Source organism: Tursiops truncatus, chromosome 1 (genome assembly GCF_011762595.2).
Source record: "Tursiops truncatus isolate mTurTru1 chromosome 1, mTurTru1.mat.Y, whole genome shotgun sequence".
Lineage (NCBI taxonomy): Eukaryota > Metazoa > Chordata > Mammalia > Artiodactyla > Delphinidae > Tursiops > Tursiops truncatus.
Window position 1 is genome coordinate 33,577,817 of NC_047034.1, and position 23,550 is coordinate 33,601,366.

A 23,550-nucleotide genomic window follows, 5' to 3' on the forward strand; every position below is an offset into this window, starting at 1 on the left:
TCCCAAATTCCCAATTTAACCCTCCCCCCACCTTTCCCCTTTGGTAACCATAAGTTTGTTTTCTATGTCTGTGAGTCTGTTTCTGTTTTGTAAATAAGTTCATTTGTATCATTTTTTTTAGATTCTGCATATAAGCAATATCATATGATATTTGTCTTTCTCTGTCTGACTTAACTTCACTTAGTATGATAATCTCCAGGTCCATCCATGTTGCTGCAAATGTCATTATTTCATTATTTTTAATGGCTGGGTAATATTCCATTGTATATATATACCTCATCTTCTTTATCCATTCATCTGTCGGTGGACATTTAAGTTGTTTCCATGTCTTGGCTATTGTAAATAGTGCTGCAATGAACATTGTGGTGCATGTATCCTTTAGAACCATGGTTTTCTCCGAATATGTGCCCAGGAGTGGGATTGCTGGATCATACGGTAGCTCTATTTTTAGTTTTTTGAGGAACCTCTATACTGTTCTCCATAGTGGCTGTACCAATTTACATCCCCACCAACAGTGCAGGAGGGTTCTGGAAAAGGGCTATTTTGAATGCAGGCCACTTCTCAGACAATTTTAGGAAAACACAAATAGCTGAGGACCTAGAAACCAGTTCGCTTAAAACTACTTTTGTGCACATACTTCTTGGAAAGTCTGCTACCCGCAAGGATAGATCTACCCTATTTTGAAGACTGCTGTTCTAGAGTACAATGCCTTGAATGCGGTAGGCACTTACTACATTTAAATTTATTTGTTCTGGAGAATAAACAACAGAAGCAAAAGCATGGAGACAAGAAACCCACAGCAGGTTTGAGGAACGGAAGGCAGTCTGCTCTGGCTGAAGTCAAGGGTGTAAGTAGCAAGAATCCTAGGAAACGAGGCTGGAAAGGAAAGTTGGAGTCAGAGCACCGGGGGCTTGAACGCCATGCGAAGGTGTGTGGGCTTCAGCTTCATTCCATAGTCGCTGAAGAGTCTTGAGTAGAAGCAGCAGCTGTGGGATGATGGCAAGGACACTTTCTGGGGAATCGGAAGACCTGGGTACAAATCGTGCCTTGGTCACAGTGCGACTTCAGGGAAATCCCTCTGGGGCTTCGTGTCTTTGGTCAAGTTCCCTAGAAGCAGAGCCTAGGACAGAGATTTGGGTCCTGTGACTTATGGAAGGATTGCTCTCAGACACAGGGAATGTGGGAAGCAGGATGATAAGGAAGTTGCTAAGCCAGGCTGTGTCTCAGGTAAAGACCTTGGCCTGATCCACAGATGCTCTGGGTGTAACTCACACCATGGCATAGTCCTCTCTGGTACAAGAGGCCAGGCTTTGCACCCCGCATGAGTTATTACTGGCCATCATAACCTGCAGGCATCCCAGGGAGGAGTTGCTCCTGTCAGCCAGAGCAGCCCCCAGAGAAGGACACAGGGCGAGCCTTTGACCATCACTGCAGCACTCATGGCAGCTGGGATGGGAGCGCTGGCCACTAACGCGGCTGTGCGGCGTCTTCCACTTCTTTCAAACAGGCCTAATATACTGACCTCGCTGAAGTTGTTTTGGGAAACACAAAATAGAAATTCTAAGCCAGAAAGCGGCAAGAGCAGGGACAGAGCCGTGTGATGGCATGGCTTCAGGGCAGTAGTGTGCCTGAGCTGCCTGTGTCCGCTCACAAGAGCCCCCTGCTAATTTTCAGGAACTTTGCAAGCTGGTTGTGAAACACAGTCATTACTTAAAATTAAATTATATAACCTCACAGTCAAATAATTATATTGAAGAGTAAGAAATAATTCAAAACATCATTCCCTAATTATTCTACTACACTTTACTACTGTCTATGATCTTGAGGTTATTCATGTCTATTGTACTGGTGCGTTGGAAATATTACATAATCATGAGCTACTTCCTGCGTGTCTCTTCCCAACTCCACATTCAGTGACCTCATATCGGTACCTTGAAATTGACCACGGTGGGAGAATTTACACCATGGAAATCAGAAAATGCTACACATCAGGGCTTCTCTCTTTTTTATTTTTTTTCCCCAGTGAACCCATTGTTAAATATTTACCAACACATCCCTGCTTCATTCTGCCCCAACACACAAAAATATGTACACAATGGCCAAATGACTGTCCAAGGAATGTTCTCCCTGGGCAAGAGGATGGGTAGGTGAGAAGATTTTATTTGTTCTTGGAATTTTTACAGCTGGGTGTTAGTAAGGGAAGAAACAGTATCTGAGGGGTTCCTTCCCCCCTCCTTGACCCCTGCATTTTTGCAGATAAGATCTACCTCGTCATGGTACCTGGTCTCTATGAAGCAGAAGGAGTTCATGGTCCATGAAAATTTCTCAGGTGCTTTGAATCATCTTAAGTTATGGCTATTCATCTATTCATTTCAAATGCTCTCTGTGTCTGAGAGGGTGGGTACCCCTTATTCCAGCCCCATCTTCAACAAGGGAGTGAATGATAGGGACTCATTCTGATCCAGGAGCTCCTCAGCAGGAAGATCACATTTCCCCAGCTCCTGACACTTCAGAACTGAAAGAGTTAGTCTGTGTGAAGCCCTGAGAGAGAGAGAGAGAGAGAGCAAGATTTAATTATTAAGGCTGTTTTATTTACAAAGTCATTGCCATTTAATAGACAGATTCTTTCTTATAAAAGGACTCTTAGAGGACCCTTAACAGGAAGTCAGCACACACAATTGTAAAATTGTGACCAGTCTTGGGTTTAAGGTTTAGAAGCACACACCAGCCAATCTGCCCAGTCAGACCTACTGACTGGGTCTACCCACCTAGAGGAGGTGGGAGGCAGGAGGGCCAGCCACCCAGGGCCTAAGCTTACAGACATGATGCCATATTGATGCTTATTTAAAGCAGAAACCTCCTCCTGCTGCTTTCCCAGGGGTTTTGTGCTAATAAATTGGCATAAATAAGATAAACGAATTGGGGGTGGCCAGGCCCACAGGTCAGGCTCTCAGCTGCTACCACCTGGCTCCCAGCTCATGCTGATGCTGGCAGCCAGCAGGAGTTGTGCTGGGAAGCAGTGGCTGGGAGGGGCAGAAACAGAGAAGTTTGGATTCTGGGGCCTGGGGTCTGGGGCGCAGGGCCCTGGCTTGCTGCAAAGTGCAGGTGCAGCCTCCTTTGCTTTGCCCCAACCTGCTGGGTCTGGTCCAGTGCAGAAGGAGGCATCCTGAGCCATTTAGACTTATGATTCCTTTAGCAGTGTGCAATCATAGCCTATAGAAGATGGAAAGGACCTGCAAGGTACAGGGACCATATTTCCCTGATAGAAAACCAAGAAACATGGTCAAACAAAGAATTTTTGTGCATTTGCTCTGTGCAAGAGGCAGTGTCAGAAAGATCATTTGGAGGTTGAAATGTTGTAAATGATAAGACATTTCAATGGTTTATGGAAAACAACAGGAAAGATCACTGTAAATGTCACCTCGAATATCAGTGGCTACCATGTTAGAAACCTTCTGCGGTTGCTACGTGAAAGCAAATATTTTTGGGGGGAGCTGTATTTCAATAGCCGGCATGTTTATTTCTGTCAAGTACGTTTACTTCTCCAAGAAATAATCCTAGCAGAGTTATGTTCATTTCAAACATAAGAAGGGAAACAGACAGTTTTCAGGCTGTGAAGATAGCTAAACCTCTTTACATTTCTTTTCTTTGGTCTATTCATTATTTATATGTTTGGTAATACCTAAACATAATCTCTTTACTTCGGTTAGCCTGTATGCATTAACAGGTCATTCTTTAGATGTTCTCATGCCTGCCTTAGACCATAAATGTCTGTGTGATTCTTTCACCAGCAGCTAGCACAACACCACCTACTGGGAGGTACTGCATTCACAGAGGTCTGCTCCGAACAGTTGTGAAGGTTGTGCACTGCACAAGTCAAGGTGCCACCAGTCATAATGTAGTCCAGTGCTGTTCAATAGAACTTTCTGTAATGTCAGAAATGTTCTTCAATCTGTGGCTGAAATGTGGCTAATGTGACTGAGCTGAATTTGTAATTTTAGTTAGTTTAAATTTAAACTAGTGGCTAGTGGTCCCCATCACCGGGCAGTGTGGTCTATACTCACAGGAGCTCTGCTTTTATTCAAACATTCATTCATCTGTTGAATAAATATTTATGGAGCTTCAGCTATGAGCAGCGTGCTGTGCTAAGCTCTGTGGATGCACAGAGATAAGACAGTCCCTCTCCCATTGGCTTTCTCTGTATCTGCCTTCCTGACCCCCTGCACTGTGAGGGGCATAGATTCCTGGATCTTTCTAGAATGTGGTCCTTCTGTACTCGCTCTGAGCGTGCCACTCAGCTTGCTTTGTTACATCCTCACCCACCCACCTTGCTGTCCCTTAGTGTGGCCACCACTCTGTTCTTCCACAGGACGCTAGAATTTCTATCCTTCAGCGCTGGTCACACAATGCGGCAGTGTAGGGAGTGCAGGGAAGTGGGGAGGGGGCACACTGGCGTCTCTGAGATCTTTGTGTGACTCCAGATTCCACCACTTACCGTCTTCAAAGTTAGGGAGCATTCCACAAGACCACCCCCACTCTATCACTAACTGCAAGCTTGGGCATCCCCAAGACCACCCTCAGGTTCAATAATTTGACGGCAGGACTCACAACACTCACTGGGAGCTAGTATATCCGTGGTTATGGTTTATCACAGCAAAAGGATACAGAGTAAGGTCAGCTACGGGAAGAGGCAGAGCCCAGGAAAGCTCCACACACAGAGCTTCCAGCTGTCCTCCCCCCCCGTGGAGGCGTGGGGACACTGCTGAATCCCAGCAGTGATGTGTGACAGTATGTACTGACGACGGCCCGCCAGGAAAGCTCACCCGAGCCTCAGTGTGAGAGTCTTTATTGAGACTCATGGGACTGACCTGAGTTTCCAGCCCTCTGGAGGTCATGCCCCAAGCCCCTACCATAAACCGCATTGTTAGCATAGACTATCTAGTGTGGCTGAGCCCCCAGAAGTAGACAAAGACACCCTTGTCACGGAGGACATCCCAAGGGTTTAGAGATTACCTCCCAGAAGCCTAGGGCAAAGGCCAGGCCTCTCTTTGGGCAAAGTTAATCCTTTACCACATCCCATCTGTGTGATGTTGCAATTGTACTAACCTCATTTGGCCTCTCATCAGTAAACTGGAGACAATGATGCCCACCTCACTGGGCTTTTGTGAGGACTAAGTGAGCTAACATATGGGAAGAGCCTAGTACGGGAAAAGCCTCAACAAAAATCAGGTCCCTCCTGATTTCCTCCAGGTGCTCTGTCCTCAGCTCCTAAACAGGTCCACAGCATCATTCCCTCTCTCTCCTTCTTCCACCCTCTTATACCAACTGGCTTTTATTTTTTTTCCCCCCAAAAGGATCATACTCTACATATTATTACACTGCTCTTCTTTTTAAAGGAGATGTGTGTGTATTATTTTTTAGGTAGCTCCCTATCTCTCCACCGCACAGATTATCACAACGTATTTGACCGTTGCCCTCTGAATGGGCGACACTGAACATCCTTGTGCGTGCACAGTTTTGTGATTTGTGCCAGTGTTTCTGCAGGCTAGAGTCTTAGATGGGTCAAAGGCTACATTAAAGTCTTGAAGGCACTGCCAAATTGCCCTGTATAAAGTTAAACCTCTAGCAATAATGCGTGGAACTGTCGGTTTCCCCACATCTTCTGGGGACCAGGTGGAGGAGGGTGGCTTGGAGGGTATAACAGACACTGGTGGGGTCCGGCCCTGTCCCTCAGTGTTCCCCAGGCCTGTAATGCCAGTGTCCTACAAGTACGTGAGACAGTGCGCAGGGGCTTTATCTTGGCCTGAGCCCAGGGTAAGGCATGGCTTGTGCAATTTGGTTGGGAGCCATTAGATGCTAGGGAATATGAAAACCATCAGTGACTTACAGTCACCATGACAGAGGACACAGGGAGTGGGGTTTCAAGTCTAGGGTCAGCAGAGTCCATGCCTGCTGGGCTTTCAGCCAGAACTAGAGATACACACTCAGGGAAGAAAAGGATGCAGGAAGGCCAGATAAAAGTCTAGAAAGAAAAAGCAACCATTTTCTGCCCTTGTTACTGATTCAGCCTGTTCCTGACACACAAATAGACCAGCCTGCGTGAGCCAAGGCTGGTGTCCGTGCCCACAGTCTATCACCAGCAGGTGGTGCCCATCCCCTAGTCAGGACAGGCCAGCAGCTCGGGGACACCAAAGCCAAGGAAACACCTGCTTCGCCACCCTCAGGTCCTCTGGCAGTTCTGCACTCCCCTCTGGCCAGAATTAATTTCTTTACACTAAGTCTGTGAGACCTGAGTTCCAGTTCAGTTTCAACCACCAAATCACTGTGTGATTTTCTCTCTGTCTAGCCTCAGTTTTCTTAGCTGCTTTTTAAAAAAAGGTGAAGAAAAGGAAGAGAATGCTGGTAATAGCTAACATTTGTGCAGGGCATTTTGGTTTACAAAGGGCCTTATCTCATTGGTGTTCACTTTATCACCATTTTACAGATGAAAAAAATAAGTCCTAGAGAGGTTAAGTGATCTGCCCAAGTTCACCCTGCTGGCCAGCCAGGACTTTCTTGGCAAATCCTGTGTTCCTTCAACTTGACCATACTGAAAGATTCTAATACTGTAAATCGAAGGTTCTTAGTTCTCACCCTAAAATAATAGTTTTAATTAGGTGCTGTCAGACACATGTAGGCTTTGAAGTATTACTTGGGTAGGTTACTTGAGCTTTGGTTTTCTAGTCTAGAATAGTAATCAGTAATATTTATCAAGTGCTTATTATATGACAAACTACATGAATTACACTACATGAATTATTTCATTTCTCCTCACAACTCTATGAGGTATAATAATTATCCCCATTTTACAGATGAAGAAACTGAAGCTTGGAGAGATCAATAGCAGTGCATTGGGCATAGAGAAACCAACAGGGACTGGAACACATCAGAAGGCTCTAGGAGAGAATCTTCAAGAAGATAAAATTAATAGAATACCTGAAAGGTCTGAACAAATGGACACAGACCATTGATGGAGAGTTTAGAGTTGAATTATAGATACTTACTATATATGAAACAAAACGAGTAGACAAAAATGACAGTTATTAAGTGTAGAAAAAAACCCAAAAAGTTTGCAGGAACTGAAAAGGTCAGTTGTGAATAGGATTTAAGTAATCATAATAAATACTAATTCTGATATAACCAGTGCCGAGATATGACTAGATTGGGAGGCTGGAGAGGAGGACAGGAAGGGTATATGTGAGGTGAAGAGTGTCCGTCACAGGGTGGAATCAAGAGATAATGCCTAGGTGCTTCCCTGGCGGTCCAGTGGTTAAGACTTTGCCTTCCAATGCAGGGAGTGTGGGTTCAGTCCCTGGTCGGGGAGCTAAGATCCCACATGCCTCATGGTCAAAAAGCCAAAACATAAAACAGGAGAAATATTGTAACAAATTCAATAAAGACTTTTAAAGAAAAAGCAGATAATGCCTAAAACAGAAGCAAGAAGTAGCAATATGGCATGTTATTAGATATACAGCGGTAAATAGGCAATAACCAAAGATCAAAAGAGTTGAAAGGGATGACGTCTAGAGAGGGGAAAACATGAGGGAAACATATTCTATAAGAAATCTTATAGAATGACTTGGCTCTAATTCAACTACGTGCTTGTACAGATTTAATAATATTTTTCAAAAGAAATAAAAGGAAAATAAGTAAATGGCCCACTTTCATCCATATCTGATGTGATGGAGGTAGGATCTGAATCCCAGGAGGCTGTCTCTAAGCTGGTCTCACCACGACCATGCAATGCCACCTAAAAAGGGGTATTTTGTCAGCTATTTGGATGATTCACTATCACCGGCAGTCATTCATTCCTTCAGCAAGTACTTATTGAGCACCTACTATGTTCTATCTAGGGCTGGGGACAGCATGGGGAACAAGATGCATTCCTGCTCTCCCAGAGCTCACAGGCTGAAGGGGGGACAGGGAGACAGGTGGTGCCGGAGCAGGGGCTGTGTGAGCACAGAGAAGGGGGCTGAATGTGGTTTTGAATGGGACCTCAGAGGGGCGCTGCCGAGGGAACTGTGGTTTGGGATGAGGGATAGACAAAGCTTCTTCCAAGTGCTCTTTCTAGCCTAAGATTCTGTGATGACCCAATCCAGATCTTTCCACAATTTCAGATGAGAACGAGCTTGGGTCTCTGCCTGCGCAATCGTCAGCCAGGGCCTCACAGTCTCCATTTCTGAGCCAGAAGGGACCTGAAGGATTATCCAATCAACTTTTCATTGTTCAGTTGAGAAAACTGAGGCCCACAAAGAAGTGTCTTAACCACGGCAGAGAGTCAGGAGGAGCCCTTGGATCTCTGGCCTCCCAGTCCCGGGTTTCTTCCCTCTTAACTCAAGTCCGGGCAGGCCTGAGCCCCCTTAAGGCAGATGAAATTTCCCATTTTTAAAAGAAGACCACTCCACCCCCAGCAGGTGTCACAACATTTCTCACGTCCCCAATTCGGGATCCACCAACTCTTCAATCAACAAGCGTTCCTGGGGCTTTCCTGGTGGTGCAGTGGTTAAGAATCCACCTGCCAGTGCAGGGGACACGGGTTCGTTCCCTGGTCTGGGAAGATCCCATATGCCGCGGAGCAACTAAGCCCGTGCGCCACAACTACTGAGCCTGTGCTCTAAAGCCCACGAGCCACAACTACTAAGCCCACGCGCCACAACTACTGAAGCCCACACTCTCTAGAGCCCGTGCTCTGCAACAAGAGAAGCCACCGCAATAAGAAGCCCGCACACCTCAACGAAGAGTAGCCCCCACTCGCTGAAACTGGAGAAAGCCCGCGCGCAGCACCAAGACCCAACACAGCCTAAAATAATAAATAAATAAAAATAAAATAAATTTATATAAAAAGAAAAAAGATCATCGGCTGTTAAAAACAAAAGAAAAACAAACGTTCCTGGAGAGTCTATCAGAAGCAAGTCTCCCTGGGAACACAAGCTGTTCGACAAGTTTCTGCCCCCAAGAAGTCAGTCTGATGGTGGAGGGGCATAAACGGGACAAACACGTGATACCCCTGGGTCTCCAGCGTATTTCCTCCTGTAGGTTTGGCTCGCAGTAGGCGCTCAGCGAACGGAAACGGGTGCTAATTAGTATCATTTTCAACGCCAGTCCGCAAAGAGGCCCGTGGGTCGGTGCGAAAAGGAGGCGCTTTTTCTCCCCGGTCCAGGCCCTGCAATCGCTCCCCAGCGCGCCTGGCGGGGCGGCGCGGGAACATCCTGCCCTGCTCCTCCAGCGTCCTGGTCCCCGCTCGGCGCGCGAAGGGAGGGGCGCGGGGGCGCGCACGCAGGGTGTCGGGGGCGCGCTGGCCGCCCGGGGACGCGCACGGGCTGGTCTCTGCCCTAATGCGGCGGCTGGCGGCGAGAGGCGCTGCAGGGGACTCTGGGGAAGTGGCGGCGCCGGCAGCGGACAGCACCGACTGCACCCAGGGCCGGAGCCCGAGCCCTTGCAGGTAGGCGAGCGCGAACAGCAGAGAGATGGGGGTGGGGGTAGAACGGGGGTCATGGAAACCCATCTAGCGACACCCCCTTGTTCCCGCCCTCCTCTGTCCGTCTCCATCCCCTGACCTGTCCCCATCCCCCTCCATCCACACCCCCGACCCTTCTCTCCACGCTGTTACCTGCCCTGAATCCATCGTATAGTCAATATCTGGACCCCACCCCATCCAGCTCCCAACCCCGTCCGCCCCAACACCTTTTCTATCTCACTGGCTGCTTCCCCTCCCCCTTCCTGCACCTCACTCTCTTCCCCTTTTCCTTCTGTCCCTGCCTCATCCCCGAGCTCTGCCCTTACCTGTTTACCTCCACACCCCACTTTGTGTGACCCCTGTCCCTTCTATTTTTCCTGCCCCGCACACCAGCCTCTCTCCTTGCCCTCCCTGCTCTGGTCCCCACCTCATACCCCCATCACTCTGTGTGCCTGTCTCTCCATCAGCTCCCTCACAGCTTCTGTCCTTCTCGGGTCCCCTCTGCATACCCTGTCCCAGCGCCTTCCCAACTGCCTCTTGGTTTCCTCCTCCACCATCTCAAGAACCCCATCTTCTCCCCCTTGGCTGTTAGCTGGGCTGCCACCCATCGCCTTCCCCACCTGCCCTTCCTGGTGCTTTTGTAGCCACATGGCTTTTACTGAGCCCCCCTCTCTGCCACTGGGCCCTCCTTCCCTGCTTGGGGAGGCCTAGGGCTCTGAAGGCCCTATGTACTCGCTGTTGCAGAATCCACTTCTAACCCCCTTCTGTATGTTTGATCCTATTCATGGCTTGGGGGCAAAGGATGCTGGGTGTTTGTAGGCCTCTCTTATGTTCCTCTTCAGCTACTCTCTTCCCCTAGTTGTTCAGATTTGTTTCCTAGATGCATGGGGGTGGGGCGGTGTTAAACATAGGGAAACTAGGACCCTTGGGGCAGGGGTCCAAGGAGATGGCCGAGCACCCTCTTCCTGGTCCTGATCTGAGCCCTGGGGATGCAAAGGCCTGGATGAGGAGCCCCACTGAAGGGTTGGGGAATTTTGGATTTTAGATGGGATTCTTCCTCAGCCTCCAAGTCAGCACTTTGGCATCGGGAGCTGTCATGAGTGTGGCCCATGGGCTGGGCTGAGTGGGCAGAGTGCTGAATCACCTAGTCTCTGGTCCCCATGGCAGCCCCTCTCTTGCCCTGAGCTGGGTTCTGTTCCTCATTCCTTCCTTGGCATTTGGCAGTGGTGTGTGTGTGTGTGTGTGTGTGTGTGTGTGTGTGTGTGTGTTGGGCAGAGATGCCTCCTTCCTCAGTCCAAAGGAGTGGATGACAATGTACCTTTTCTGCCTGTCTGTCTCCAGGCATGAGGGCCTGGTGTGTATTATCTACCCTTGGAACTGTGATGAGCCCTGCTGGGCCGCAGTCAAATCTCGGGCAAGGGCAGATCACGGGGCTTTGAGACCTGGTTGGGCCCAAGTTGAATTGTTTGTATGGAGCTGGAGACCAGCAGGTTCACAGCCCACCGAACTTGAAACGTACGTAGGAGAAGCCCAGGGAAAACGTGTGTGGAGACCCTGGGGATTGGTCATGCCAACTGTGGGAGCAGCGGGCAGGGAGAAGAAGGAAGGCAGAGACCTGTCTCCCCTGGTTTGGGGATGATTGGATCTGGTGGATTTGTATTGCAGGAAGAATTAAAGAAGATGGGGGTGGGGTCTGCTATGCATCTAATAATTCTACCTTTTGTCGTGACAGAGCGGGCACTTCTGAGGCAGTAATTTCTTCCTCTTGTGTTTGGATTCAGCTGAAGGTGTGTGTGTGTGCGCGTGCGTGTGCGCTTGCGTGCGCACGCGTGTTTAGAAAGAAAAAGAGAGAGAGAACGAGAATGAAAAACATAGATGAGGAAAGAGACTCACTCACACTTAGGCCAGAAATTGTGTTTCCTGTGAAACAGGAAATGTGAAACAGGGCAGCCCGATTCCTGCCCTGGGGACCTCAGCTAAAATCCCAGGCCTTAAATTGGAGGTTAAGAGCAAATTGCTGACGGATCCTGTCCCTTCTCTGCAAGGCTCCCTCACTTTAGAAACATGAGTGGACTCCTTCAGCTCATGAACAGCAACTCTGAATGGGATTCAGGCAGTGCCCAGCAAGGGGTGGAGGGGCGGGTGTGCAGCTGGGGGACTGGCTGTCCTCTGCTTTGTCAACCTTCTGTACCCCGCCCATCATGAGTGGGGGTGGGGCAGGAAGCTTCCCCTGGCATCAGCATTCCCAGAGCTGCCAGCTTTTCCTGGCCCAGCGAGGAGGCATCACCTGGAGCCGTCTCTGAGAGCTGATTGGATTAAGGTCCTGACGTTGAAATGCTTGACTGCTTAAGTGGGGGATTCTGATAACAATGTACACATCTCCCAGTTTTGTGCAATGCACCTCATCCCTCATCCCTTGTTTGACATCACAGAGGCTTCAGCAGGGATGCACTGAGGCACACAGAAAGGGAAGCCAGCTCCCTGGAGAGCTGGAGCAAGACCTGACTAGCTCCCTGTGGGCTGATGCAAGCTGGGCTTATGGGGCCGGGCTGGATCTTTCAGGGGTACATTGAAGAGGTAGCTGGTATCTAGGGGTTGGGTTCTGGCTTTGGATATCCAAGGGGTGAGGCATAGAAGGTGGTCCTATTTCTGCAGTGACTGAGAAACAGGATTCCCATCACTCCGTTGTTGCAATGTGTTCCCTTCCCCTGGTGCCACTCTCCTCCAAGACCATCTGAGACCTGGGGTGTGAGGAGCATCACTTAGTCTTTAGAAAAAGAATTTCTTAGGAAACTAGAAAGAGAGAGGCAGAGAAGTTCAGTCTTCAGTCTGTTTGGCCTGGGAGAAGAAGGGAGAAGGAAGTAAGAGGAATTCAAGGCTGGTTACATACTTATTCATTCAACAAATACGAATTAAACCCTAGAGTGTGCTGCTCTGCTAGGTGCTGGGATCATAGAGATGAAAAGAGTTCTCTCAGGGCTGCCAGTGTAATGAAAGAGACAAGTTATCAGACAAATAACATAGATAAGCTTGTGTGAGGACATGGGGACAGGGATGGTGAACAGCAGCATCTTTCACTCCAGTGGCATCAGCCCCCCCTTTACCGATGCTGGTTGATGTTGTCAGAATGGTGGTTCAGGGCTGACATGGAAGTTGAATGTGAGGGAGAAGGTGAGGGAGAAGGTAAGATGCAAGATGTTACCAGATCCCCAGCTTGAGGGGGAAGAGGGGATGTTCTGTGTGCAGCTGAACCCTGCTGGCTACTGCTTCAGCCTGAAGGGGGAACTTGGGGACAAGATCGAGGCTACTCAACTCTGCCATTCCTGTTTCCTAAGCTCTTGTATTTTAGGGGCAAAGTGTGGTCAGAATATGCTTAGAATGTCAGAGTGAGTGAGAGGAAAGAGGCCCGGGGGCTGATGGAGAAATAGCAAGTTCAGGTATGTGCTCAGAAACAAGGTGAGTAAAAGTATTGTGAACTCTGACATGGGTGGAAGGGTCTTGGAGTTCTGGGAGGTCAGAGTCAGGTGGGAGTCATCAAAGAGGTCCAGATAGGGGAGAGGAGGTTGATAGTGAGAGGGAAATCCTTAAAAGTTACACTCGAGCACAGGTCACCAGGAACATCCATAGCTGAACTGGGAAAGAGCCTAAGGATAGAGACAGCCAGCCTCACCTGTCTGAGGAATCCATCCCCCACCCCTCCACCTACACATCTGATTTAGCTCATTTCATTAGTATGTCCTGAGCCTTTGAAAATGTCCTAGGAACTAAGCTAGATGTTGTGTGTGTAAGTCAAGTGAGAGACACAGAAATGAAAACAAATTAAAATGCGGTACAAGAAATGCTCTACTGGAGGTAAAGGGATTCCTGGCATTGTAAGAGCATGGCTGAGGGGGCCCAGTGGGCTGTAGGACCTGGGCTGATCGTACCACACTGTTTGGACTCCTGCTTTGGCTAGAGCAGCCTGATGTCAAACTTTTGAGCGTTTACTCCAAATGCTCGGCTAGGGCCCAGGCCTAGTTGCAAGGGCAGATGTTAGATGCGTATGGCCTGGTCCTTGGGGCTGCAGGGAAGGGCTCTGAGAGCTAATGGCTGTGCTGGGTGCTTGAGGAGGCACTTCCACAGCTTTGCTGACCTGGGATATTGGTCAGACTGTGCCAGCCAGCTTGAGATTTCTTGAACTACCCTCCTTTCCTTAGGTTTTGAGACAAGCTAGGAAGAATCAAAGTGGCATAATAGAATCGTCATCATTATAGAGTGCTTACTACGTGCCAGGCACCCTACTACATGCTTGGTATTCATCATCTCATTTAACCTTCATAAGGGTTAACTCTACAAAAAAAGTAGTGTTAGGATCCCGGTTTTACACATAATGAAACAGACCCAGAGAGGTTGTGATTTAAGATTATAGAACAGTGAGTTGCAGAGCTAGAATTGAAAATATATTAGTTTGACACCAAAGCCCATGCTCCTCTCCTGTGAGCTCTCTGACCCTGGTAGGACTGGAATGTTTTATCCACTCGTACGAGCCCCTCTAGGAAAATCTGTTAGAAGGGCTCAGTTAGCATGCATTTTTCAGTACCTACTTTGTCCTTCTGAAGGATACAGAAATGTGGTTCCTGCTTTCAAATAGGGGAAATAAGATGGAAACATGTGAAAACCCTTGGAAATAATACAAGACATTGTATAATTAAGTCTTCAGACCCTGGACAGTAAAATTGCCAAGGAAGGAGTTATGCCTCAGTATGGTTTGAGTCAGGGAGGTGACATGGCATCGCAGAAAGTGCTCAGCTTTTGACATCAGACGGACCTGCCTTCAAACCTTGGTTCCTTCACTTACTGGCTGAGGAGCTACAGTTTCCCAGTCTGTGAAATGAGAGTATTAATATGAACCTTGCAGAGCCATAATAAGGATTAAATGTGATGAGGCAGTGAAGGGCCCAGCACCCTCCCTGGCTGGCAGTAAACACTCGCCAATGCTAGCTGCTCTTCAGAGAGGGGTGGGAATGGAGCTGAGCCTTGAAAAATGGGTAGAATTTTAATAAGGAAGGGAAGATGAGAGTTTTCTAGATGAGGGAACCCACAGGGGTATAAGCAAATACTGGATGGGTTCAGGTTCTCTGGGAAAGAAGTGCCTTGCCTCACCCTGCCTGCTTCCCCCAGGTTCCTGCAGTACAGCCTTATAGAAAAGGACACCTTCATGAAAACCATGAGGGGGTTATGTTTTACTTCCAGCCCCATCATTAACAGAGCTTAACTGTGTTTCTCTTTCTGTAAAACTAGAAGACTGCTAAAAGCCTCTAGTCCCAGAAGCCTGTCTCTGGTGTTCATGTAATTGATTAATTTCTTGTCTTGCCTTTCCTCTCCCCAAAGCCATGAAAAAGTGGGGATGCCTGGGGCCTGGTGGGGTCATCCCCTCAGGCCGTCATCATCCCTTCCTGACTACTGTAGCTCCCCTCCTCCAGGAAGCAGCTGCCTGAGCATCTGCCTTCTCCTTGGGCTGCCCCTCTTCACTCTTCCCTTCCCAGACTGGGCCAGCCCCTCCTGAAAGGCCTCCCCGGCAGCCCCTCTCCCCGTCATTATGATGCTAATCGTGTTGTTAATTTTTCTGAGATGCAGAAAGAAAGCCCCAATCTGTTCTAATGAATTTAATTAGAGAGGGGCTTGGAGGGCTTTAGAACCTCTTACCAGGATCACAATAAACAGAGTTAACGAGATAAACAGCTTGGGATCAGCGGCTCAAGGGTAGGAAGGGAAGACTTCTGACTCAGTCCTAGAATGAGGAAGCCCCTGACACTGAAGTTGGAGGAAGGCTGTGTGAGCAGTTGTTCTCCAGGCGGTTCCCCTTTGGGGCTCATTCTGCCTGCCCCACCCAGCCCCATGGACACAGTTGCATATCTAGTTTTGTCCTTAGGTCTCCGTCTGGAGAGGTCTTAGCATTTTCGTCATCATCACCAAACATTTATTGAACGTGGGTAAGGGGTACTGCACCATCTTCTGGAGCAAAATTGAGGCTCCTGAGACCTCATCTCCACCCTAAAGGAGATAAGAGATATATATTCAAAAATAAGGAACATTTGCTAATTCCAGACAGTAAATGCTAGAAGGATGACAGGAGGTTATATTGGGCTTAGATGATCTGTAAAAGCCTCTTGCATGGGTCTTGAGACCTCAAGACTTGAAGACTTAATGGTCAGAGCTGCTGGAGGAGGAGCAGATTCAAAGGCACACGTGTGCAGGGGATGTTTGAGTCATGATGAATAAATGGCATGGCTTGGGTGGTGGGTGCGTGTAATTTCCTGGTGAGGGAACAGTATATTGAGACATAGTCGTAGAGGATCCTGAGTAATGGAGCCTTTACTTTTCTAGCCTGGTCATACTGGGGTCTCACTGCTTTCCCTCTCCGAGCACTTAGGATGGTTGGCTCGGGGAAGGGCTTAGGACAGGATGATTCTGGCCCTTCATGCTGAACTCACTCTCCTGGATCCAGTTTAGGCCAACTGGGGTGGGTTGACCAGATGCTAAATTTTGTTCTCAGATCTTACGACTTTCTGGGATGAGAGTGAATGGCTGGCAGAGCAATTCCAAGGACTTTTCCCAGTGATGAGAGTTCCTTCTTTACCAATGCTGGCCAATTTGCTTTGGCACTTTTTTGCAAGTACTCAGTGGAATCTTCCAGTTCCAGGGTCAGTGAGTTTCGTAATTCTTCCCTTTATATTATTTTCCACTTTTATTTATTTATTTATTTTTTGACCTTGCTCAGCAGCCTGCGGGATCCTAGTTCCCGGACCAGGGATTGAACCGGCCCCCTCAGCAGTGAAAGCTCGGAGTCCCAACCACTGGACCGCCAGGGAACTCCCTCATCTCTTTATATTATTGAGTTCTTTGAATGTGTGTGTGTACGTGTATATGTGTGTTCGTGTGTACACGCTGCTTGTGTTATTGACATTATTCCGACTAGATTCTCATTCTCGTGTGATCTTTATTTGCATTACAAAAGTTATTAAACACTTCTGGGCCTTAATTTCTCCATGTGCAAGAGCGAAAGAGTCATCCCTGTATCCTATTGTATGTAGATCCATAAACTGAATGCTTTGAGAATAGGATTTTAAACATGAGGAGGTACTATAACTATCGTTTTGACAAGAAGTAAAATATTGAGCTGAAATTTTAAGTCAGTTCTCTCTCCCCCGTGGAACCTCTTGACTTGTAAGACTAGTCAGAGTTTTATTTGGGGGCACCAACAAAGAGTATGCTTTTTGTTATTTTCCATAGTCTGTCTGGGCTTATGCATAATTAGTAATGGAGTCAGTACACTGCTGTCAGGTGTTGGTTGACCTATCCATGCATGTTTGTGTGAGAGACATTGTTACAATGCCAAGGTTATAATACCCGTTGTGCGGTATTTTTCCACTTGTTGGAGGTGACATGTTCTTTATGAAGGAAAATGCCTCTGAGGCCACAGGCAATTTTCCTATGCTGACGTAGGCAAGGACAGAAACTAGATCTCTTTCTGATCGTCATCACACACTGAGTGGAAATGAAGCCTTTGTGACTCATGTTGGGAGCTAAACCAGGGTTCTCTGGCTGATCCCAGCTCTGAGCTGTGCCTTGGTTTGTTTTTACACAATGCTCTTTAGTCTTTGAAGCCTTTATTATGAGCAGAGCACACTTCTGGGTGGCAACTTGTTTTGAGAGAATCTTCAACTCATCGAATGTTAGAGATGGTTTAATCTAAGATCGTTATTTTACTGATCAAAGTGGCTAGTTTCTGGCAAAGTCAGTTCTTCCACACACCAGGCCACTTTAAACACTATATATGAACCTAGTAATGGTACAAGAGGGTATGTAATCAAGTTCCTTAAAGCATGATCTAAACTAGAAATGCTTTGAGGTGTCAGAGAAGAGAGGATATCAAAGTAGACTAAAGTCCTTTGGGAAGGTTTTGAAGTGAAACAGGAGCTGGTCTGGGTCCCTAGGGATGGGTAGGATTTGAATAGATAAAGGTAAGGGAATGGCATTTCTGGTGGGCTAAGGGAGCATAATTAGAGGTTTAGAGGAGGGAACTTATACTCAGGCATTGAATTGGCCAGGCTGGAGCAGTGGAAGCTGCAGCTGGAGGGACCAGCTGGGGCCAGACTCCAGAGAATCTTGAATCTGACTAAGGAGTTGGACTTTGTCTTGGTGAGGAGCATTTAAGCTTCTTAGCTGAGCTTGCTCTTGCTCTAAAGACAAGATTGTGGTGTTAGGAGAAGTGAATGGGGAATTCCGTCACAGGCAGTGGTGGCTGGGGATAGTTGCTTCTGAAGGGGGTTTGGAGAAAAGGGGAGTACTGGAACTTTTAAACACTTGTCGGCTGGTCGGGAGCTTGTCGCTGTCCAGGGTGCTGAGCTGCCATCTGCAACATTTTTCTCCCTGATGATGCCAGGTTAAAAGGTAAAGCCAGGGGCTTCCCTGGTGGCGCAGTGGTTGAGGGTCCGCCTGCTGATTCAGGGGGCACGGGTTCGTGCCCCGGTCCGGGAGGATCCCACGTGCCGTGGAGCGGCTGGGCCCGTGAGCCGTGGCCGCTGGGCCTGCGCGTCCGGAGCCTGTGCTCCGCAGTGGGAGAGGCCGCAGCGGTGAGAGGCCCACGTACCGCAAAAAAAAAAAAAAAAAAAAAAAAAGATAAGGCCAGGAAATGCATGGAACCGCCCAAAAGGGATCTGGAAAACTGTCCTGGCTAGGACTAGGTAGCATGTGGGCTTTCTGGCAGCAAATTGGTCTGTCTGCATCATCTGACTTACAATCCTACAGTCCTTGTGATGAAAGCAGAAGTTTGGGTTGGGGGAAACTAGTAATGGCCCTTTTAAGAAGGAGTGACCATGTGTGTGCACGTACGCATGTTAAAATGACCCAATTTGTAGCCCTATAAATTTTGCCTTAGAGTCTTTGTATTTACATGAGACTCTCAGCACATTGCTTCTTTCATTGTGAAAGAAGCAATGTGCTGGAGAGAGCAACAAAAGTTCCCAGGAGGCCCTACTCATTGCTTCAAATGAAACATCTAAATGTTCAACATTAGTGCTGTCCAATAGAGCTTTCTGTGCTGATGGAAATGTTCTGTATCTGCACTGTCCAACATGGTAGCCACTAGCCACATGTGGCTATTGAGCCTTGAAATGTGGCTAATGTGACTGAGAATTGAATTTTTAATTTGATTTAAATAGCCATGTGTGGCTCCTATATTCAACTGCACAGCTCTAATGTCAGAATCCTTGCCATTTGCACTTACCCTTGCATATTTGTCCCTCCTACCTAAACCTCTTTGACTTAGAGTAAAAATGGACTGTTGAATGGGGATGAGTTTGGACTGTTGAATGGGGATGAGTTTGGCACATTGCTGGAGAAAACCCCAAGCTGAATCTGAACTGAGAGTCCGCGCCTGGCTGTGAGCTTTGCCCTTTTTTATTGTCACGGTGGGGACAACCATGCATGACGCACTGCGGTTTTCCTTTCAAGGGCAAGGAGAAGGCTTCTTGGATTCTGGCTCTGGTCCCAGGGACCTGACCCGAGACTTTTTGGAGCCTTGAATGGGCAAGCAACGCAGTGTGTATGGCCCTGGACACTTGGCTTTGTGGTGAGGTGGGGTACAGATTTTGTGCTGTTACATCAGATGTTTGTGGGCATCCAGCAGAGAGAAGTTCCTGGTCTTGATCCGTCTCCTTTTCTGACTGTAGGCATCATTTCATCTTGTCTACCTGGTATGGGGGATGTGGCCCAGGATGGGGATGTGGGTCAGTGGTAGAGATACCAGAGGGGGAAAATGCTTTAAAATGCCAATTAATAGGCAAGTAATAATAACCTGTCAAAAGACTGGAGCAGAAAATTTCCATTGCATAGGCACGTGCCAGTGCACATATCCTAAACACGTTTGACTTCTTTGGGTCTCGGGTCTTAGGCTTTCCATGTATAAGTCTGGTTTCCTAAACCAGAGTGTGTGCTTTTTGAAGCCATGCCTTACAGTTTTCTTCCATAGACTCTCAGTGTTCTGATAATCTTAATAAATGCCTGCTTGTTGAATAGTTCTTTGTTAGCCTGGAGCTATCAGTTTGACTCCTAGAAAATGTGTGCGCATGAATACAAATAATATTTATGAAGCCCCTGCTGGGCATAAGTCTCTGTACTTGGTACTGTGGGCAGTGACAAAGGAGGAGCCAGGGATGGTTGATCTCAGTCTAATGGGAGAGCAAAGGCAGGCATGTGTGAAAAATTATACACACACACAACTGATAGACAGAAACAAAGACTGAAGTGGTAGGAGGGATACAGAGCTGGGGGAGGGGTGCAGGATGCTGGAAGGGTCATTTTATGTATGTGTCTCTGTCTGGCCTTCTCTTGAGGATTCCCTCCTTCATGAGGCTTAGCTGGTACCAGCCACCCCCATGCCTGCAGTGACAGTGCTGCCTTTATGGTGGATCAGGCAGCTCACTGTCTCGCTGGGGCTGTGCTGAGGCGCTGCTGTCCTGAGCTTGCCTCTTCTGTGGTGAAGACACTCGGAGAGGGGGGAGGGGGAGTGGGGGCAAAGACTGTGTGGAAGGGGAAGAAACTCCTTTTTTTTCTTGTCGCTGAAATGGTAACAGGGTCCTGCTCTCAGATTCCCTCCTGGCCACAGAGGGGCTTGTTGGGACTCCAGCAGCTCTGGTACATGGAGCCCCGTGATGCAGGCTCAGGTGAGGCTCTGGAGGCGACGAGAGAAGCAGAGCTTAGTGACGTGGCTCCCCGAAGTCACCTGAGCCCCTTGCTCTACTCTCGAGGGGTGTGCCCTGCCTGGTGGGGAGCAGGTGGGCTGCATCTCCCAGCTGGGGCTGGGGAGGGACTTCTCTGGTTGACTCACAGGGAGGAGCCTGCCCTTTTCCATCCTCCACGAGCACATGAGTCACCTGGGATCTTGTTAAAGTGCAGAGGCAGAATCAGTAGGTTTGGATTGGGCCTGAGAGTCTGCATTTCTAACACGCTCCCACGTAATGCCAGTACTGCCAGTCAGCAAAGCACACTCTGATTGGCAAGGCCCTAGACGTGTGTTCTCAGCCTGGCAACGGATTAGCCTCACCTGGGGAGATTTTAAATGTGCTGCTGCTGGGACCCTCTCTATGCCAAATAATTCACAATCCCTAAGAGCTGGGTCTCGGCACAGGAATGTTGAAAGGTCCTCCTGGTGGTTCTTATATACAGCCCAGGCTGAGAACCACTGGCTCTCTGGATGGTTTTTCTTCTCCCTCTGATCTGCTTTTCACCTGGCTATTCCTTCCTTACCCCAGGAGATGAGAAGTGCCTCGAAGGCGCACAATGCCTTACCTCACCAGCCCTGCCCCACAGCTGTCCTCAGTCAGCATGAAGGTGGTCAGTGGCTCGCGCTATCACTCTGGCCACTGCTCCCATGGATGTACCACCAGCCATGAGGCATCAAAGAATGTGGCTGGCTTAGAGCAGACCAGTGCTAGAACCAGTCAAAGTGAGTATCCAGTCCCTGGATCCATGCCCAGAACATAGGAAACTTTCAGGAAGTATATATTGAATGGATGATTATTCCATTGTGGGGTAGCAGAAAGGGCACTGGATTAGGGATCTGAAAACCAGATGGATTAGGGATCTGAAAGGACTAGAGCAAGTTATCTAAGCTCCTTTAGCTTTAATTTTCTCAATTGTAAAATGGGGACAATAATGCCTACCTGATAAGACTATTTAAATAAGAATAATATAGGAGAAAGGGCTCTATAAATGCTCGTGTTGTACAGATAAGCAATTGTGTAAGAATTCATTTTAAAAGTGGCCAGCTGAGCTATAGGTATTGGTCTTCCAACCCTTGTTCTACAGACGCTCCCAGGTCCCACCATGTGTGCCTCTGTCCACAGGACAGCCAGGGACTAAGGGACGAGCTGTTGACTGGACACCTGCCCTGCGTCAGGGACTATGCTAGATGCTTGGCTTTTGTCATCTCGTTGATTCATCACAACCTTGGACTGGATGTTTATACCCATCACATGGAATAATGGGGGCTCAGAATGGGCCCAAAGTAGGAGAGCTCTAAGTGGCAGAGCTGGGATTGGATCTGATTCCAAAGTCTCCTAATCCTGGCTTATTACCCAATGGGCAACTCTGAATTCCAACATGGGGCTGATGGTCCCTTGTTTGAGAAGTTTCTGTGTCTGGGAGTCACTGTATTGAAGAGTGAGGTAAGAGTCTGAAACTTAAGTCTTAAGTTTCTTACTTAAGTAAGAAACTCCAGTCTTCTGTTAGGGAACGTTAGGGTCCAATGGCACCGAAGTCTTCTGAGTCTTGGCCCACAAGGCACTGTAGAACCACTGCTCTGAGTCTTCATCAGGCCCCAAGGCGGAGGCTGTGACACTTTCCGCACAGAAGAATCACCGTCTGTCCCACAGTCCCCTCTCTGCTTGACAGAGCCACTGAACCCAGCTCTCGTCTGTTTTGCCTACCGAGGTTTACCTTTCATTCTGGTGCTAAAAGAAAATGGGAACATAAAAGGGGACAATCCCAGGAGCCTCCCTCCACACATATAACATCGACAGAATATTTTCATCATCTGGTGCTCGTGTTCCTATCCAGCGGTGTGTGTGTGGGGGGTCTTCTCCAATAGATTTAGCACTGAGAGGAGATCCCAATGTCTGTTCTGCCCACCTCTCTAGCTTCAGCAGTGCTGCCATTATGACAAGGACACGTCCTGGCAGAAGTCATCCTGGCTAAGCTATTCAGTAAAAGAGCGGGGAGGGCCGAGTTGCATGGTCTGACCAGTTATGGAGGGATCCACCTAGTCCAGGTGCTTATCTGTCTTTACCTGGAAGAGTTCTTTAACTCAAGATCTTATCACATATTAGCTGAGACTAACAGAATCCACACTGGGAGAGAGAAATATATATATATATTTCACTGGGACAGGAAACTCAAGCATGACGACACAGGCACTACACGTATCCCATGTTGGGCCTTTGGATATAAATTTCTGCTCCTCACTGAGAAATGACTAACTCTCTGTTCATGTATCTGGTCTGCATTCGTCCTCTTGCTGTGTTCCAATTTGGCTGACTTTTTTTCTTACGCATTCCATGAAATTCTGTGCTGAGATACTGCTTTCCTGTGTCAAAGCCAGTGGTATTACAGCCTCCAGACTTCTCTTAAGCTTTGTTTATGAACTGTTCAGTGTTTCCTTTTAAGTGCAGAGTGTTTATCCATTGTGTGGCTTCAATCTTTTCTCTGCTAAATCTCCATTTTATATTTTGGGTTTCCTTTCTCTTTCTCTCTGAGTGTCCCTAGGGTTTTCTGTTTCTGAGAACTCTGAAACAGAGTTTCAGAGTTTCTGGTTGTGCAGGTCAGCGTGCTGCCGCTCTGATAAGAGTAAGGACTTCCAGTTAGGCCTGGGCTAAAAAATGAATCCCCTATCACCTGGAAGCTTGGCCACCCACGGCCTATCTGTGTGACACCGTTAAATTACCCTATCTGACTGTAGAGGTCTGGGGTCTTAGTGCTTAATCTTTTCACTCCCACGGACGGTGGCTGTTCCAGCACAACCTGTCCTGGATAGTTTAGGAATCAGCGTGAGCCTACTGGGCTTCTGGGACTTGGGTGGGTTTGGCTGGTGGACCCCAGGTCTCTGGCTCTTTTCCTTCTTCATCTGGCTCCCTTCACAGCAGCGGGGGCCTTCATGATGCACAGACATTGGGGAATGTGGAATGTGCAGGTTAGGGGGAAGTCAAGCTAAAAGGAAATGTAGTAAAAGACTATGATGCTGTGTTGCTGGATCCTTCTGGAAGGTTCTGGAAGGCTGGTGCGGGAGTAGGGTCAGGACCCCATTCTGAGTCAGACTGGGAAAGCCCTCTCTGAACACATTCCATGGTTCCTCTGCATTTTTTTTTTTTTTGTGGTATGCAGGCCTCTCACTATTGTGGCCTCTCCCGTTGCGGAGCACAGGCTCCGGACGCGCAGGCTCAGCGGCCATGGCTCACGGGCCCAGCCTCTCCGCAGCATGTGGGATCTTCCCGGACCAGGGCACGAACCCGTGTCCC

General features: G+C 48.2%; 1 protein-coding gene across 11 annotated transcripts in view; it reads left to right on the top strand.

Annotated features, from left to right (window-relative positions):
• Window positions 1–9,373: 9,373 nt before the first annotated feature.
• The window catches only part of NFASC (neurofascin), a 189,727-nt gene continuing 175,550 nt past the window's right edge, over window positions 9,374–23,550 (top strand). For all 11 annotated transcript variants that reach the window (XM_073802129.1, XM_073802140.1, XM_073802148.1 and 8 more), the window contains exon 1: window positions 9,374–9,481. The gene's annotated coding sequence lies outside the window, so the exon portion shown is untranslated. The remainder of the gene's footprint in view (window positions 9,482–23,550) is intronic.